Source organism: Ursus americanus, chromosome 1 (assembly GCF_024610735.1).
Source record: "Ursus americanus isolate L20-20 chromosome 1, mUrsAme1.1.p, whole genome shotgun sequence".
In the NCBI taxonomy this organism is placed as follows: domain Eukaryota; kingdom Metazoa; phylum Chordata; class Mammalia; order Carnivora; family Ursidae; genus Ursus; species Ursus americanus.
In genome coordinates this window covers 12,564,659-12,580,430 of record NC_142127.1, presented here as the reverse complement: position 1 = coordinate 12,580,430, position 15,772 = coordinate 12,564,659, and positions in this window count along the sequence as shown.

Here is a 15,772-nt window from a genome sequence, read left to right as displayed (position 1 = left end):
ATGCACGTGTAACAAGCTTTTCAAAAACAAATTAATATAAATCAAGGACTACAATAACACAAGCAGACGGACAGAACCAGTCCAAAGAGGAAAAGTCAGTGAAAGCATTTCTTTTCTATTGCTTTGGCAATCAGAAAGTTCAGATATTTCCTTCCCATTAACAGAAAGCTGTCCAGATGCAGGGTCATAAAAACCAACATAAAGTGTTAATGAGATTAGGGAGGTACTGGTACGATGCCTCGATGCTGAATATTTCATGATTTGTCACCATTGTGAGGGCGTCAGGATTTACCTTCTTGCAACTTGGTCTTCGAAGACATAATAAAAGCAGGCAGACAAACCTCTGGCACCTGATGGCATCCCAGGAACCCTTCATGCTTTAAGGATCTGTCCAGAAAATATAGTTGGAGACAGCTGTAGGTATATTGCGTTTTTTATATTTTTTTTGTTTGCTTTTATTTTTCTTTATCTGTGAACTGTGATTTCATACACATCTGAATGCCTGCTCTCAAAATTCTCTCAAAATAATCCTGATAAAGCTTTCCAGAGCATCAGTCACCACTCTGGATAACTGAAACAGTCCCCTAATAGGCTAATGCGGCATGTGGGAATGAGAATATTTTGTATTTAATAAAATGTTTTATTAAAAAATAAGTTCTGCTTTGCATAAACTTGGAGAACATAGACCATTAAAAATAAGAAAACACCATATTTCCATCACCAGCAGACTCAGTTTTTTTTTTTACCTTTTGTTATATCCTCTCAGACCCTTTTTATGTTTATATAAGCACACATATTTCTTTTTACCAAAATGAAATTACACTTTTTACCAAAATGAAATTACTTGCTGTTTCATAACATGCTTTTTCAGTGAATGATCTCCACTTTTCCATATATTATACTCAGGTCCATAAGCAAATTTCCCCGATGTCGCCAAAATGTCCTTTAGAGTCTAGTTTTTCTCCTCAAGGGCTGGCTGCCTCTGCTATTGGTACGGTGGGATGGACATTTCTTTGAGCTCTGACACTAACAGCATTGTTTTTAATAAACTTTTTCTCCTCTTTTTTTCTCTACTTTTCCCAGCACTCATGGGCTTTCCTTTTTCTGCTTAGAGACGCCCATGGTATTGCTCACCCACGATAGGACCCCTCCTGACCAATGTGTGTGTTTGCTGTGTTCTTTAAGTCCTGCTTTCTCTAGGCCCCCTCGTCACATCTGGATTGTCCCCACTGTACCTGCCGCCTCAAGACGAGTCCACTGTATTGTGGTTTCCCGCTCCAATGTACTGGTTTTGGGGGGATTTCCCCTAATTCATACATTATTGGATTTCTGTGACTTCTTCAATTTCTCTCTCCTCTGGTATCAGTGAAGATGTAAGTTGGGGGGGGAGGGTCTCATTTATTCCTCTGGTTGTTTCAGAGTTTTGGAAGGAGGAAGGAGATCTGTGCTCTGCTGCTATCACATTCTTACTAGAAGCCAGAACCTTTAGGTTCCTATTGCTATTAATCACTGAACCCTAATTCATCTGTTAGATTATTAAATTTGTTGGATTATGACAGGCCCTGAGGTCATACTTGAGAGTGGTAAGTATTGAAAGGGGGTAGGAACAGCGTGGGCATGGTTTGCAACTATGTGCCCCAGACCTCAGGGTCCCTAGGGAATTAGTAAGAGCAGTCTAATTTCCAGAGGTTTAGGAAGCGTTGTCTCTCAGCTGAAAAGTTACGTTCCACTACATTTACGGGGTATTGACTTTTGAACCCTGCTTTTTAAAATTAAGGATGGTAATAAGCAGAACATGGGAGGTGATTTGTACTAACAAACGTTTCATTCAGGTACTCTGGTTAAGTCTCTGCCAGTGAGAGAAAACATAGGTGGACCATATGCCCATGATTCTTGTAAGCAAATGGACTTGATCCATTTTATTTTATGCTCATCGTATTTTCTCCTGTAGAATCTCAATAATTGTCCTACAATTTCTTCCAGAAACAACCCAGGAATGTTAAAATCACGTTAACATCTTCGTTAGTATCATTACTGAGTCTCATATCGTCTTCCAGACCATGACATATTCTTCTTACTAAGCAAGACATGCTCCTTAAATTTTAATGGTTTTATATTTATATTTTTGAAAAAAAAAGTATTAAAAAATCTGAACGTAATTTGGAAAAGTCATATAAGGTGTATTCCATGTATATTAGTCTGATTATTTCCTTATATTTAAAGAAAATAAAAATTTCTCTTGATCATTACTATTATCACTCCTACATCAGTTATTTATATTAAAAAATTCACTTAAGCATTTCGATATAATCTCTCCACCTAATGACTTTGCCATACATGTTTACCATTTTCAAATAGATTTTGTAGTTTGATCAAGTACAATTTCACTGTGAAGTATGTTTTTGTAATTCATAGGTTTTTCAACAAATTGTATTTTCTCTTTCACAAATAATTAAAATACATCTACTTCATGCCACATTAATTTTAATTGTTTTACAACAGAAAAGCAAGTGGTACATAACACATTTGATATTTGGAGGTTGCAGGGCTTAAAGCAAGCCCCGTTCCTCTGAGAGGGCAAAACTGATCCTGCCACTAGAGGACGCTGTGTAACTAGGGAACAGAATAATAGCGTCTCCGGAAGCTAAGAGGGATGACATTGAAAGATACAGATAAATGTTCTCAAACACGCCTCCACAAAAATGGCCAATTTACGTTCTCACACTTGTCTGAAAATTTCCAATGAACTTTACCTGCTACAAACATTGACCATTTTTCATTATGAATATATTTATCATTTATCAAATATATTTATTTTCAGCACCAAAATCATACAACCATTGTACAAAATTCAGAAAACATAGTAAGGAAAATAGTAAATAAAAACTGCTACAATCTCAGAAATCAGCAATAAGCACTGTTAACACTTTATATGAGGCATTTAGTGTGTATATGAATACCTACAGATAGAGAGAGAGACTTAAGGGTTTCCCCCCACAGTATTATACAGTTTGTTAGCTTTATTTGCTGAAATATTTGTAAGCCTTATTTTAGTATATGAATAATATGAGAATAGCATGATTAAATTAACCATTCCACTATTATTGAAAAATTACACTGTTTCTAGTTTTTCACTGTTACAACTATTTTTTTTAGACATATTAGTAAAAACTTTTTTAAAAAAAGATTTTATTTATTTATTTGACAGAGAGAGAGAGCACAAGCAGGGGGAGCAACAAGCAGAGGGAGCCGGAGAAGCAGACTCCCCACTGAGCAGGGAGCAGGACATGCGGCTCAGTCCCAGGACCCCGGGATCATGACCTGAGCTGAAGGCAGAGCTTCACAAACTGAGCCACCCAGGCGCCCTGCGACATATTCAGTAAAAACCGTGCTTCTTTTAAATGTATCTGGGAATTCTTTAAAATTAATTCTGATAAATGAGATTGAAATATTGATGGGTTGAGTATATATGAACTTTTGAGACTACAAATTACTGTCTACCTAATTCGATTCTGTCTTATAAAACATTCTTGCCAGTATGTGGCCGGCCACACGCCCTTGCGGCAAAATGTCATGTGACATAGCTCTGTAAGTAAGACCTAATTGTAATGGGACGTCTGGGAAAGTTCTTTTAAAAGAAGGCTGACTTGTTGGCGTTGTTGCATTAACATCGGAATGTGACACTAGACTGTCGTCACAGGGCTGCAGTTTTAGCACTCGTGCTGGGAGACAGAAACCTAGGCTGGATGTGCACGCAGGCAAAAGGAGACAGAGAATGAGGATGTGTTTTTATGGAGCTACCATACAATCCCTGGACTTTCCATCTCCAGTCTCCTCATTATGTGAGAAAACATCTAAATTGCTGAACTTACTACTACTTCAGCTTTTGCTATGGACAGTTTAATTCTTAATTGATAAAATAGGAAAATGCCTTCGAGAAAGGTCTATTCCTACCGGCTACATATTAAATAGTGTATTTCACTGTGCTCTTAGTGCCACTGGAAATTTTGTGTTCTGACTATTTTTTCTAGTTTAATAGGTAATGGTACATTTTTATTTAATTTTTATTTAAAATTGCATTTATTTGATTACCTCAGAGATTACATTTTTAAAAACATGATCATTGACCATTTATATTTCTTTTAAAAAATTATGTCCTTTTGGGGATGGCTGGGTGGCTCAGTTGGTGAAGCGTCTGCCTTTGGCTCAGGTCATGATCTCAGGGTCCTGGGACGGAGCCCCATGTTGGATTCCCCATGCAGTGGGGAGCCTCTCCTCCCTCTCCTTCTGCCTCCTCTTCCCTGCTCACGCTCTGTCTCTGTCTCTCTCAAATAAATAGATACAATCTTTTAAAAAAGCGGTACCTAATTTACAAAGGTTCCTTGTAAATGGAGACTATTAACCATTATCTTACTATATATTGTATGATTTTTCTATTTTATCCTTTACTACTTATTGTTATAATTTTTATTTTTGTGCAAATTTATTGTTGTTTTCATTGTGGTTTCTGTTAATACTTCAATGCATAGAACATCCTTGAAGTTTTTCTGTCCCCAAAATCAAATATTGACCCTTCTTTCTGGTTATGTTTTAATGCCAGAGTATTTCATCTAAGTCTTTCATTTAGCTAAAATCCAGTTTCATATGAGGAAAGTATACAACTCAATTTTTTTTCTCATAGTGAACTATTTATCTGCATATTGTCTATCAAACAATAATTTATATTCCCATCTTGTAAATACCTTATTTCTCATCTTGAATTATTTGATGTTCTATTTTCTGTTTCCTGATCACTAAAATAACAATCTTGTGGACGTCTATTGTGTACCAGAATACTGTGTACTATAGAGTGATGAAACAAATATCCTGTCCAAAAGGAATTAGTTTATTTTGGAGATAATTACATCATTTATTTTAGATGTGTAAGATGTGATCAGAGCTGGCAAAAAGGATCTCCTCTGGGTACTCTCTTTTCAGTCTAGTCCTCTATGGGATTACAAGTCAAAACCATCTTTCATACATTTCATTGTCTAGATCATTCCAGAAAATGTGTGTGTATCAGCCAACCAGGCACTGCAGCACAATACGCTTGGTTTGTGTAATACTACTGACTGAGTTACGGGGTCATGGCCTCTACTATAATCTGCCTTCATGGGGATTTAGTTCTCTTGACTTTGAATGTCACCCAGCTCTGCTCATGATTATTCCAGAATGTACGGTGTCCCACTGCCCTCTGGAGCCCTCTGTAGAATTCATCCATATGACACTATAGCTCAGTCACCCTGCAGAAACACCTCTGATACAGAAACACCTCTATTAGGTCACCAGCAGCAGCTGCCTGAAACGAATGATATTCCCCGGAGAAGGAATATAACCATGCCATCAAAAGGTTTTCTACAGGCTCAGATTTTCAAGCAAGATACAGAATCTGTCAAACTGTCAGAAACCCAGCATGGAATGAGTCTGTATGAAGCCAAATCACAGTGCCATTGTCAGAGGGGAACTTCACTGCCCTTATTCTTTTACTTGAAATAAACAAAAATGAAAGTTTTCAATATCACTGCTTTATTTACTGACTCCGATGGCAACAATGTTCCCTTTTATGATCAAATGAAGTTAAAATTACATTTTTAAAGGAATTGCTGTGGTTTTTTGGTTTTATCTCAACCTCTGGAATCAAGTGGGTCATTATTTTGTGAGCTAAAACTTGAAGACAGAGTAATGTCACATTAGTTACCCTTTGTAAAAAGTCTCAAGCAATGATTGCAGGATCAAGCTGGGGAAGATTTCCATTTGAGTCTCAGAGAAAAAAAAATTAAAATTAAGAGTACAAAATATTGACAGTCGTATTTCCAAAGATGTCTTTCTTTGATGAAAACGATGGTTTCAATAGTCCCATATATCCCCAATGTCTTTGCTGCAGGTTTCGGTGGAATAAATATTTTTCATAGCACACCCCAATAAAGTTTATCTGGTGTTTAGCTCGGAACACCTGGAACTCTACTATTCTGATGTGCCAGGTTGGACCGCACTGAGGTCAAGAGCATTCTCTTCTGCTTTTCCGTATGTGAGGCTGACTGACTAGGTGGTACACATGGCTGTGTTCCCCCAGGCCTAAACCATATGTCGATCATGGCACTAGAGGCCTCAAAATGCCCAAAGAGAGAGGGAGAACAGAAATCTAAAAACCAAAGAGAATAGGAGTGTTTGTCAATCATTCTGATACATCTATATTCCTCCCACTAAAAGGTAATTGTCTAATACCACGGCCGAGGTGTCTGCTAGAGGTACCATATTGTGTGCCAACAATGACGCATGCATACACTCGGGCATATGAGAGACACCATGATTAGAGAGGCCTCAGGCTCCCACTCTATGTTAGTGGAGTTGAGACTGACCAGCATTCAGAAAATGAAGATAAGACAGAGAGATTCTTCCAGGACATGAGACTTGATTTACTGGGTCTATGGGTCTTGTACACCAATTTTGCATTGTGTAAAAGTTAAAAGGAAATGGAGTTTCAGTGAAACATTTTTAACTTTTTTTTCTTTTTGAGGTGTGTGTGTGTGTGTGTGTGTGTGAGAGAGAGAGAGACAACTTTCTTTTGATTAATATATTGAATGGTTTACTACTATGGTATAATAACAGACAATTTTCTAACAGGTTTCTGAGATAGACAGGATTTGACATTTTCTGAGTATGTGACTATCACCACCTTTTGGAGGCTAATAAATATTGCACAATGAATCTATATCACAGATGTTACGTCTGTCCCTAGATGCTAGCCTTATAAAGAGATTATAATTATGCTCCTGTGATGGGAAAGTCACTTACGTTCTTCTTTTTCATTTAAAAAAGTTTTGTAATTAAAGTCATCTGAGGTATAAGCTATTAAGAGACTTTTTTTTTTTAAAGATTTTATTTATTTATGTGACAGAGACAGCCTGCGAGAGAGGGAACACAGCAGGCGAGTGAGAGAGGAAGAAGCAGGCTCCCAGCGGAGGAGCCCAATGTGGGACTCGATCCCGGAACGCCGGGATCACGCCCTGAGCCGAAGGCAGACGCTTTAACGACTGCGCTACCCAGGAGCCCCTATTAAGAGACTTTTTGTATGCATGAGAGATTTTAGGACTTCATATGAATATGACAGTAATATGTTTATAGAGTAAGTAACATCTAATTCAATATAATCCTCAATGAGAAAAAAAAAAGTTTAAATAAGTACTCAGAACTCAGATAAATACCATGGTTGTTTGTTTCCAAATCCTGGGCTCTTGCCATTAGACAAGGGGTTATTTTTAAGAGCACGTCCCCACTCTCCCTGCTTGGTTCATTCACCCATTCAACAAATGTACAGGAAGCTAGAGAGACCCTCCCCCACCTCCCACCCTATGTCTGGCTCCAGTATCCCTTTCCCTGTTGTCCAAGTGTGTTTGTCTTAAGCACTGTGGAGACGGATGCCTTAAACAGAGTTCTAGGGTTAATGGGGTTGATGACTACACCGAGAGGGAATACCAAGATGAGATAGCAGCAAGAATAAAACCTGATTCAATCTCGCAGGTGGTGCTTAATTAACATTTCCTTTTTCCTGCCTCACCTTGAACCTGGTCCTTGACTCTGTATTGGTTTTACTAATTCCTTCCCCTACATTTTTCTAACACCGGAAGTTGCAATAATTACCTCTCATCCGTAGGTATTAGTTCCGTTTCTCCCTTTGGTCATCAGGAATATAAGAAGACATGCTTTCATAGCATTCTGCCCCTGCAACATGCAAGCCTTGCTATTATACAAGCCATTTGGTGTTTGCCCTTGTTTCTGGTGTTTCCAAGATAGGCCCTCATTCTGGCTTCTAATTCCAGGAGCCCTGACCCACCAGGAGAGTCTCTGTTTGGAATTTATCATCAGTCCTTTAATTCTTTGAATGTCGGGAACTCAATCCTCACCAACAGCCACTACATTATTTTGATGAGATTTTTCACATCATTAGTTTTTTGTTTGTTTGTTTTCTTATGTGCTTGGATGTTTTCAACTACATTCTGTCTCCAGTTTTGCTCTTACCCTTTAGGAGTGTTCAGCTCCTATCACCTCCATCTCCTCCTTGGTTCTATTCCAATTCCTGCCCTAAATTGCTACCTAAAGCTGGGAAGTTCAGTGTGATATGATATCATAGGGGAAAAAAAGTGATAACCCAAAAAAGAGGTGAGATTTGGGAGCTTATATGTAGAGTTCATAAGGGAAGGGGAGTGGGAATGTAAGCAATTTAGAGGAGAATAAATGGTTTTTAGGAAAGATGAATGTGCCTTTAGAAAACCAGATGGGAGATGGGACAGATTGTGACAAAGTTTTTCAGGGTGGGTGTTGATCTCTAGTCTCCTGTTCTGTGGTGAGAGTCAATCTTCTCTAGTCGATGAGACTCCAGGAAGGGGAACTGATGACAACTGACTGTACTTTGGAGGCGCGATCACTAGGCAAATAAGGACAGTTCAGGGAAAGCCTCTCTCTGAAGTTGCTGTTTTTTCAATGCCTTCAATTCAAAATAATCAATGTGCCAAAGCAGGCTATTTTGCAGGAGCATATCGTGGACTTCAACAAACGGGCAGAAATTTCAGAGAGACAGCATATTCAGTAAAAGCAAACCTTACTAGGAACCACTTCTTATCCTAATGGTATTTTCTACCAAGTTCTAGGTAAACAAAGGCAGAGCAACAACTCTCCAAGGGTGCTGTGGAGCAGAGTCCAGCGCATGTTAGAGTAAAAAAAAAAAAAAAAAAAAATGTATCTGTGCTATCTTTATCTTTAAAGCTTTCACAGCAAAACACTTTGACCAAGATCAGTCTAAACAAAAGAAGAGAAATAATGGGGCACCTGGCTTGTCCTTATTTACGTAAGGAAGCATGGTACAGAAAACCCTGATGGCAGAAATTTTGAGTCAGTAGAAATTCAGGGCTAGTAAGGAGGCACAATGATCACAATGATTATTTTCACTGACTACTCTTTACTCTGACCCCAAATTCCAACATCCTAATTGCAGATATATTCACAGAAATTATTTTTTCCACTCAATTTCCTCAAGCATCTGGCATTAGTGCAACTAGAGACCCTGGCTTTCTATGTTGGTGATTTCCTAAGCCACACAATTTGATTATTTTCATGGTACCTGCATCCTTGAACATATGTCTTGTATTTATTAAAAACTTACTGTATGATGTTTGGAGCTTGCAGTAATTTCTTGGATCAGAAAATATGACTTTCATGAAATAGAGTGGATTTACTGCAGCTGAATTATAATGGGGAGCCTACTGAATGTTATTTCAAAGATTTTTGCATACATTAAAATAACATGTACCAACTTTCCCATTTTCTTTTGGTTGACCATCACAAAGAAAGGTTAGGAATAAATACTTAACTTAATCCTTTCCTCCTAAGTGAGTTTCCAGAGATAAGTCTACTTATCCAGATCATAACTGCAAGGGATATTCCCTCCTGTGCTTCGCAAACTTGCTCCCTTAAGCATTCCCAAGGCTTTGTCTGAAAACCACTAGGAAAAAATAAAGTCAAAGAATGAAAAGAAGCATATTAGATATTGCAAATAGTCAATACAAAACAAGGTAAATGTGTTTGTAAATTACATTTCATTCTGAAATTCTAGAATGGAAAAATAAGGCTGCTTTTACATGGATTTTGGTTATGAAGTCTAACATTTTACAGCTTAGGTCATTTTCTCTCCAGAAAGAAGTGCAATGGACAAACTCTGGCTTTTGAAGTTGGAGAACTCAGTATATTCAAGCTCTCTTCTGCCCCCGGGTGACCTGAACAGCTCTCATTATCTCAATCAGACTGCTCCGCTTATCTGACAATGCAGGAAATGCTCATAATACCCACTTCACAGGGTTATTACAAAAATAAGCAGAATAATTTATGGAAAATTTCTTGTATTTATTCAGGAAACATTTTCTAAGACATTAGGACCAGTTACCAAGGTTATACAGATGAATAAAATAAAGCAGTAGTTTGCAAAATTTAAAGCAATATACGGGGGCCTGGGTGGCTCAGCCAGGTAAGCACCTGCCTTTAGTGAGGGTCATGATCCTGGGGTCCTGGGACGGAGCCCCAAGTAGGGAAATCCCTGCTCAGCGGGGAGTCTATCTAGTTCTCCCTCTCCCTCTGCTCCCCCTGTTCCTATGCTCTCTCTCTCAAACAAAGAAAATCTTTCTAAAAATAAATAAATAAATATACACCTTATGTTGCTTTATTCAAGGTTTTAGTTAATAAGTCACTGACTACTGTATAGTTTAGTCCTGATATTTAACTCTAGAGTTTCAAAATAATCTTATTATGTAGTATACTGAACAGATCAAATGTAAGCAGTTTGCAAAGGAAAATCAGGTATATAATTTCTAACAATGCTCAATCCCACCCCTGCACACCCTCTACACATACTTTTTTCTTTCTATTAACTTTCAGTATACAAAACTCCTGCTTCATCTTGCTTTCCTTATGCTAAAGCACAACTGCTTTGCTTCTTCAAATTGCAGGGAACTGGGATGATGCTTCATTGTTGGGTTATTTTGGAATTAAACTGCACAATGGCAGAAAGACAACAAATTATCATTGTATTGGATGTTAGAGAACAATTAGATGTTTGCACATCAGAAGAGGAAACATCCCCAGTGCCTATGACAAATGCATGAAATCAAGCAATCTAGGAGCCTCGACTAACAAAACCACCATGACACATTTGTTGTGAGATTGTCTCTGCATTTCTGTCTAATGCTGTTCTATCGATGTTTTGAAATAGCTAAGAAATGACTGCTCAAAATATGTGGTGTGATGAGTCCCAGGTAAGAACTACTAGACACCTTCCTTCTACTTCCTCTTTCTTTCATCACCATCTTCCTCAATCATTTTCATATAGTAGTTGGCCATGTCAAGTTCACCTTGCGTGTTTCTCTTTTCAAATATAGGGAGCTCTGAGGGCTGCATCTTTAGGATTGTGTCACCTAGCTATTATGTTAAAGTGAAGTACTGTCCTGAGTATAGGGCCTTAAGTGCCAAAGGGGTCTCTGTGCAGGTTCCAGAATTTGAGGAATGCGGTAGAACGTTCTTATTTACTAGAGAAAATCACTGACATGGATGTCATGAAATTATTACCATGTCTGATATTTAGTAATCAGACAAATGTTCTTGTTCATAACCATAGAGATTAGAAGTATCCTGGCAGGCTTCGTGACCTAAGGACAACCAAGTTATAAGATTTAGGAACAACCAAAAAAGAAACCACCCAATGATCAAAGGGAGAAGAAAGGTCATGAAATAAACAGGTCCCTAGTGCTCATGATGTGACAGAAGTTCTACACACATTGTCTCATTGCATTTCATCCTAACATACTTTTTAAAGAAGGAATTATTACATAACTTACTTGAAAGAAACAGAGTCTGAGAAACAGATAAATTAAGTAATATACCCAAGATTACATAGTTATTGCATTGCAGAGCTAACGTTTGATCTCCTGTGTCTGTCTGACTCCAAAGTCTTTTTCCCCCCACAGGCTGAAACGAAATCGGAAGCACTCTCACATTAGGAATTCTGCAGGGAATACATATTGAAGGCAAACAGCAGAGCATATCGGATCATAGCAGTGACTACATTGCGTCTGAGAGCACGGATACGTCTCTGATTCTCCAACAGAGATTATTTCTCACAGGAAATCCTTGGGGACTTCATACCAAGATAGGACACAAATGACTGGGTCTCCATGTATAGATACATGTCTACAAGTGACCACATTTAGCTGAGTAGGTGATCAAAGAGGGGTGTTGATAGAATGTGCCCAAGAAGCAGAATGCCAGTGACTCTTCATTGTCTCAACATCCATGAACGTCATACAAAATAGCCACTCTAACAATTAAATAATAGTATTTATTATAGGACTGCGCCTCTATGTCAGACGCTGTAATAGGTATCGTCCTCATACTAACACGATTTTTTGTAAGAATCCTGCAAGACTGCTGTTAGTGTTCCTATTCTATAGGATTAAAACGTAAGGCTTTAAAAGATACTATAATTTTCTTCAGGTCATGGGATCAAATGACAGAGAGATCAGATTGTATTAGAAACCAAGAAGGGTGCTTGGCTAGCAGGCAGGGCACATGAATCCCTTCCTTATCTGAGAATTAGTAAAACCTCCAGTAGATTATTTTATCTTTCAATATCTAGTAGCATGCCATGAAGAAAGAGCACTTGACACTGACAAGGATTCATTGTCTTCAGTTTTGTTTCATGCTAGAAAGTGGAGCCATGGACATATCATTCAGTTAAACTATTTGACCCTCAGTATCCTCAGTTGTAAAATATGGGAATAATATTTCCCCTGTCTATTTTACTGGGCAGTAATAAGACTATAATGAAATCATGAATTGGCACTACATAAATTCAAAGATAATATGCAAATGTGACATTATTTTTGCCTATCTCCCTGGAGCTACATTTGAATAAAATGGGTTAATACATATGAAAATGCTATCCAATTATAATAAAAAAATCAAGAATCATTAAGGGTAAGTGTAACCATTCCTGGGAGGTATATAGGTGTTTGAATATTTATATTGGAAGGTGACTGTTGTGCCTTGCATTCTTAGTGTTAATATTATCCAGTAATTTTTTAACAATTATATTTATTACAAACCTTATATTATATATATATATATATATATATATATATATATATATATATATATATATACTTTAAGATTTTATTTATTATGTGAGAGAGAGACAGTGAAAGAGAGAGCATGAGTGGGGGGGGAGAGGGAGAACAGGCTCCCTGCTGAGCTGGGACCCCCCCCAACATGGGGCTTGATCCCAGGACTCTGGGATCGTGACCTGAGCAGAAGGCAGACGCTTAAGACTGAGCCACCTGGGCGCCCCATAAATCTTATACTTTTTAATGTAAAGAAAACAACACTTACTGGGGACAGCTGACTTGTCCAAGGGTCGTATAATTAGTTAGCAATAATAGTGGGACCGGAATTCAGATTCTGTACTTCACAACTTACGTGTTTTCCCAAATCACAGTGCCTTCTTATATAAAAGAGTGGCTTTTGATAGCTAATGGAAGTATGTTACAAAAATTTAGTTTCTTCTTCAAAATATTTGTATTTTAATAATCATCTTTTAGTCCCAAACTTTTTAAAAGGGACTTAAAAAGCCAGTTTTCCCAGTTCTCTAATGACTTATATAGAAAGGTGTTTTGTTTATTTTGTTTTTTTTGCTTTGTTGGTTTATTTTATTTTTTTCTGCTTTAATAGACCTTACTTCTGCTTTTGGATATTCCCCATAAGTCCTGAGGTGGATCCCATTTTCAACCTTCCTCCTTTGTTTGATCTCCCCAACATTCTCCAGATTCCTGGTCCTCTGGCTAGCAACCCATTCTCGCCATTCTGCTGTATGGTTCCTGAGACTGAATTTGGCTATGTCTTTGCGGCAGGAGGATGGAGAGAGGGGAAAAGACAACAACAGGGATACCTCAAATTTCGGGATCACAGTTCCTCTGATGAGAGAGAAGCGTTCTTGTATTTCGCTACTTCTAGTGCCTGCGGAGTCCCTCTTTGTGCCCTCACAGGATTGGGGGAAGGGCCAGGAAAGAAGGAGGGGGCGGGGATTTCTCCCACTAGCTCTGCCCGGTAGGGGGATTCTCCTTCCCATTCACTGGACTTAAAATTAGGGCTTATCCATATCCGGTGCACATTGCCAGGAGTTACTCTGCCTTTAAAGCCAGACTGGGAGAAATAGGAAGGGAAAAATAACAAACAAGAAATTCACCATGACATAATTCATTCTGATGGAGATTCGGTCATAGGAATATATTTTGCACAGGTAGGTAGTTAACTTTGCTAGTGTAGGATAATCAGTGAATCAAATAAACTCTGACACAATTATCAGAAAGGCTTCAAACTATGATAATTTATTAAGCTAATAGTTTTCCCGTTGAGACCTAAGTGGCCAGCATATGTCCATAGGTGACTTTCTTTTGCTCAGCCTTAATAGTTTTTCAAAAAATTTATAAATGTGAGTTTTAATTTTTTCCAGCTTTATTGAGATATGATTGACATATCTTTACACAAACCTTACTTTGTGTAAGTTTAAGGCATACAATGTGTTCATTTGATACATGTCTGTGTTGCAAAACAACTACCACCATAGCTTTAGCTGGCATCTACAACACATCACGTAACTGCCACTTCCTTTTCTGTGGTAAGAGCAATTAAGTTTCAAATATATTCAATTATATAATGGAGCATTATTAGTTATAATCATTATGGTGTACATTAGATCCCCAGAGCTTATTTATCTTTTGACCAGAAATCTATACCCTTTGGCCAATATCTTCCCTCATTTGCCCGCCCCCCTGGCCCTGATAACCCTTTGTTTCTGCACTTCACCTTTAGTTTCTACAAGTTTGGCTTATTTAGATTTCCCATATAAGTGACATCATACAATATTTGTCTTTCTCTGACATCTTTCACTTAGCATAATACCCTCTAGGTCTATCTATTTGTCACAAATGGCACTATCTCATTCTCTTTGTTGCCTGAGTAATTGTGTGTGTGTGTGTGCGTGTGCACGTGTATATATATATATAGATCTCACATCTTCTTTATCCATTCATCCCTAGACAGACACTAAGGTCGTTTCCATATCTTGGTTATTGTGAATAAAGCTGCAATGAAGATGGGAGTATAGATATCTCTTCAATATCCTGTTTTCATTTCCTTTGGATATGGACCCATAAGTAGAATTGCTAGATGATATAGCAATTCTATTTTAAATTTTTGAGAAAACTCCATACTGTTTTCCATAGCGGCTGCACCAATTTACATTCCCATCAACAGTGCACAAGGCTTCTCTTTTCTCCACATCCTCATCCGTACTTGTTCTTTCTTGTCTTTTTGATGATAACCAAACAGATATGAGGTGATATCTCATTGTGGTTTTGATTTGCATTTTCCTGATGACTAGTGACGTTCAGCACCTTTTCATACAACTGCTGGTCATTTGTATGTCTTCTTTGTAAAAATGTCTACTCACTTCCTCTTCCCATTTTTAAATCAGGTTTTTCGTTTGTTCGTTCATTTGTTTGTTTGCTATTGAATTGCATGAATTCTTTAGGTATTTTGGATATTATACCCTTATAAGATAGATACGTGATTTGTAAATATTTTCTCCCTTTCCATAAGTTGGCTTTTCTTTTTGTTGATTGTATCTTTTGTGGTGAAGATGTTTTTCAGTTTGATTTATTTGTCCTTATTTATTTGTTTTTGTTTTTGTTGTTTGTGGTTCTGAGGTCATATCCAGAAAATTGTCATAGAGACCAATGTAAAGAAGTTTTCCCTCCATGTTTTCTTCCGGGAGGCTTATAGTTTAGGTCTTATGTTTAAGTCTTTGATACATTTTGGATTTATTTTTATAAGTGGTTTAAGATAGGAGTCCAATTTTATTCTTGTGCATTTGGTCATCTAGTTTTCCCAGCTACATTTATTGAAAAGACTATTCTCTGATTGTCAGATATTAGTTGAATGTATAGGGAAGGGTTTATTTCTGGGCTCTCAACTCTGTTCTATTAGTCTATATGTCTATTTTTATGCAAGTACCCTACTGTTTTGATTACTATAGCTTTGTATAGTTTGAAATTAGAAAGTATGATGCCTCCAGCTTTGTTCTTTCTCAGAATTTCATGGCTGTTTGGCATCTTTTGTGGGTCCATAAACGTTT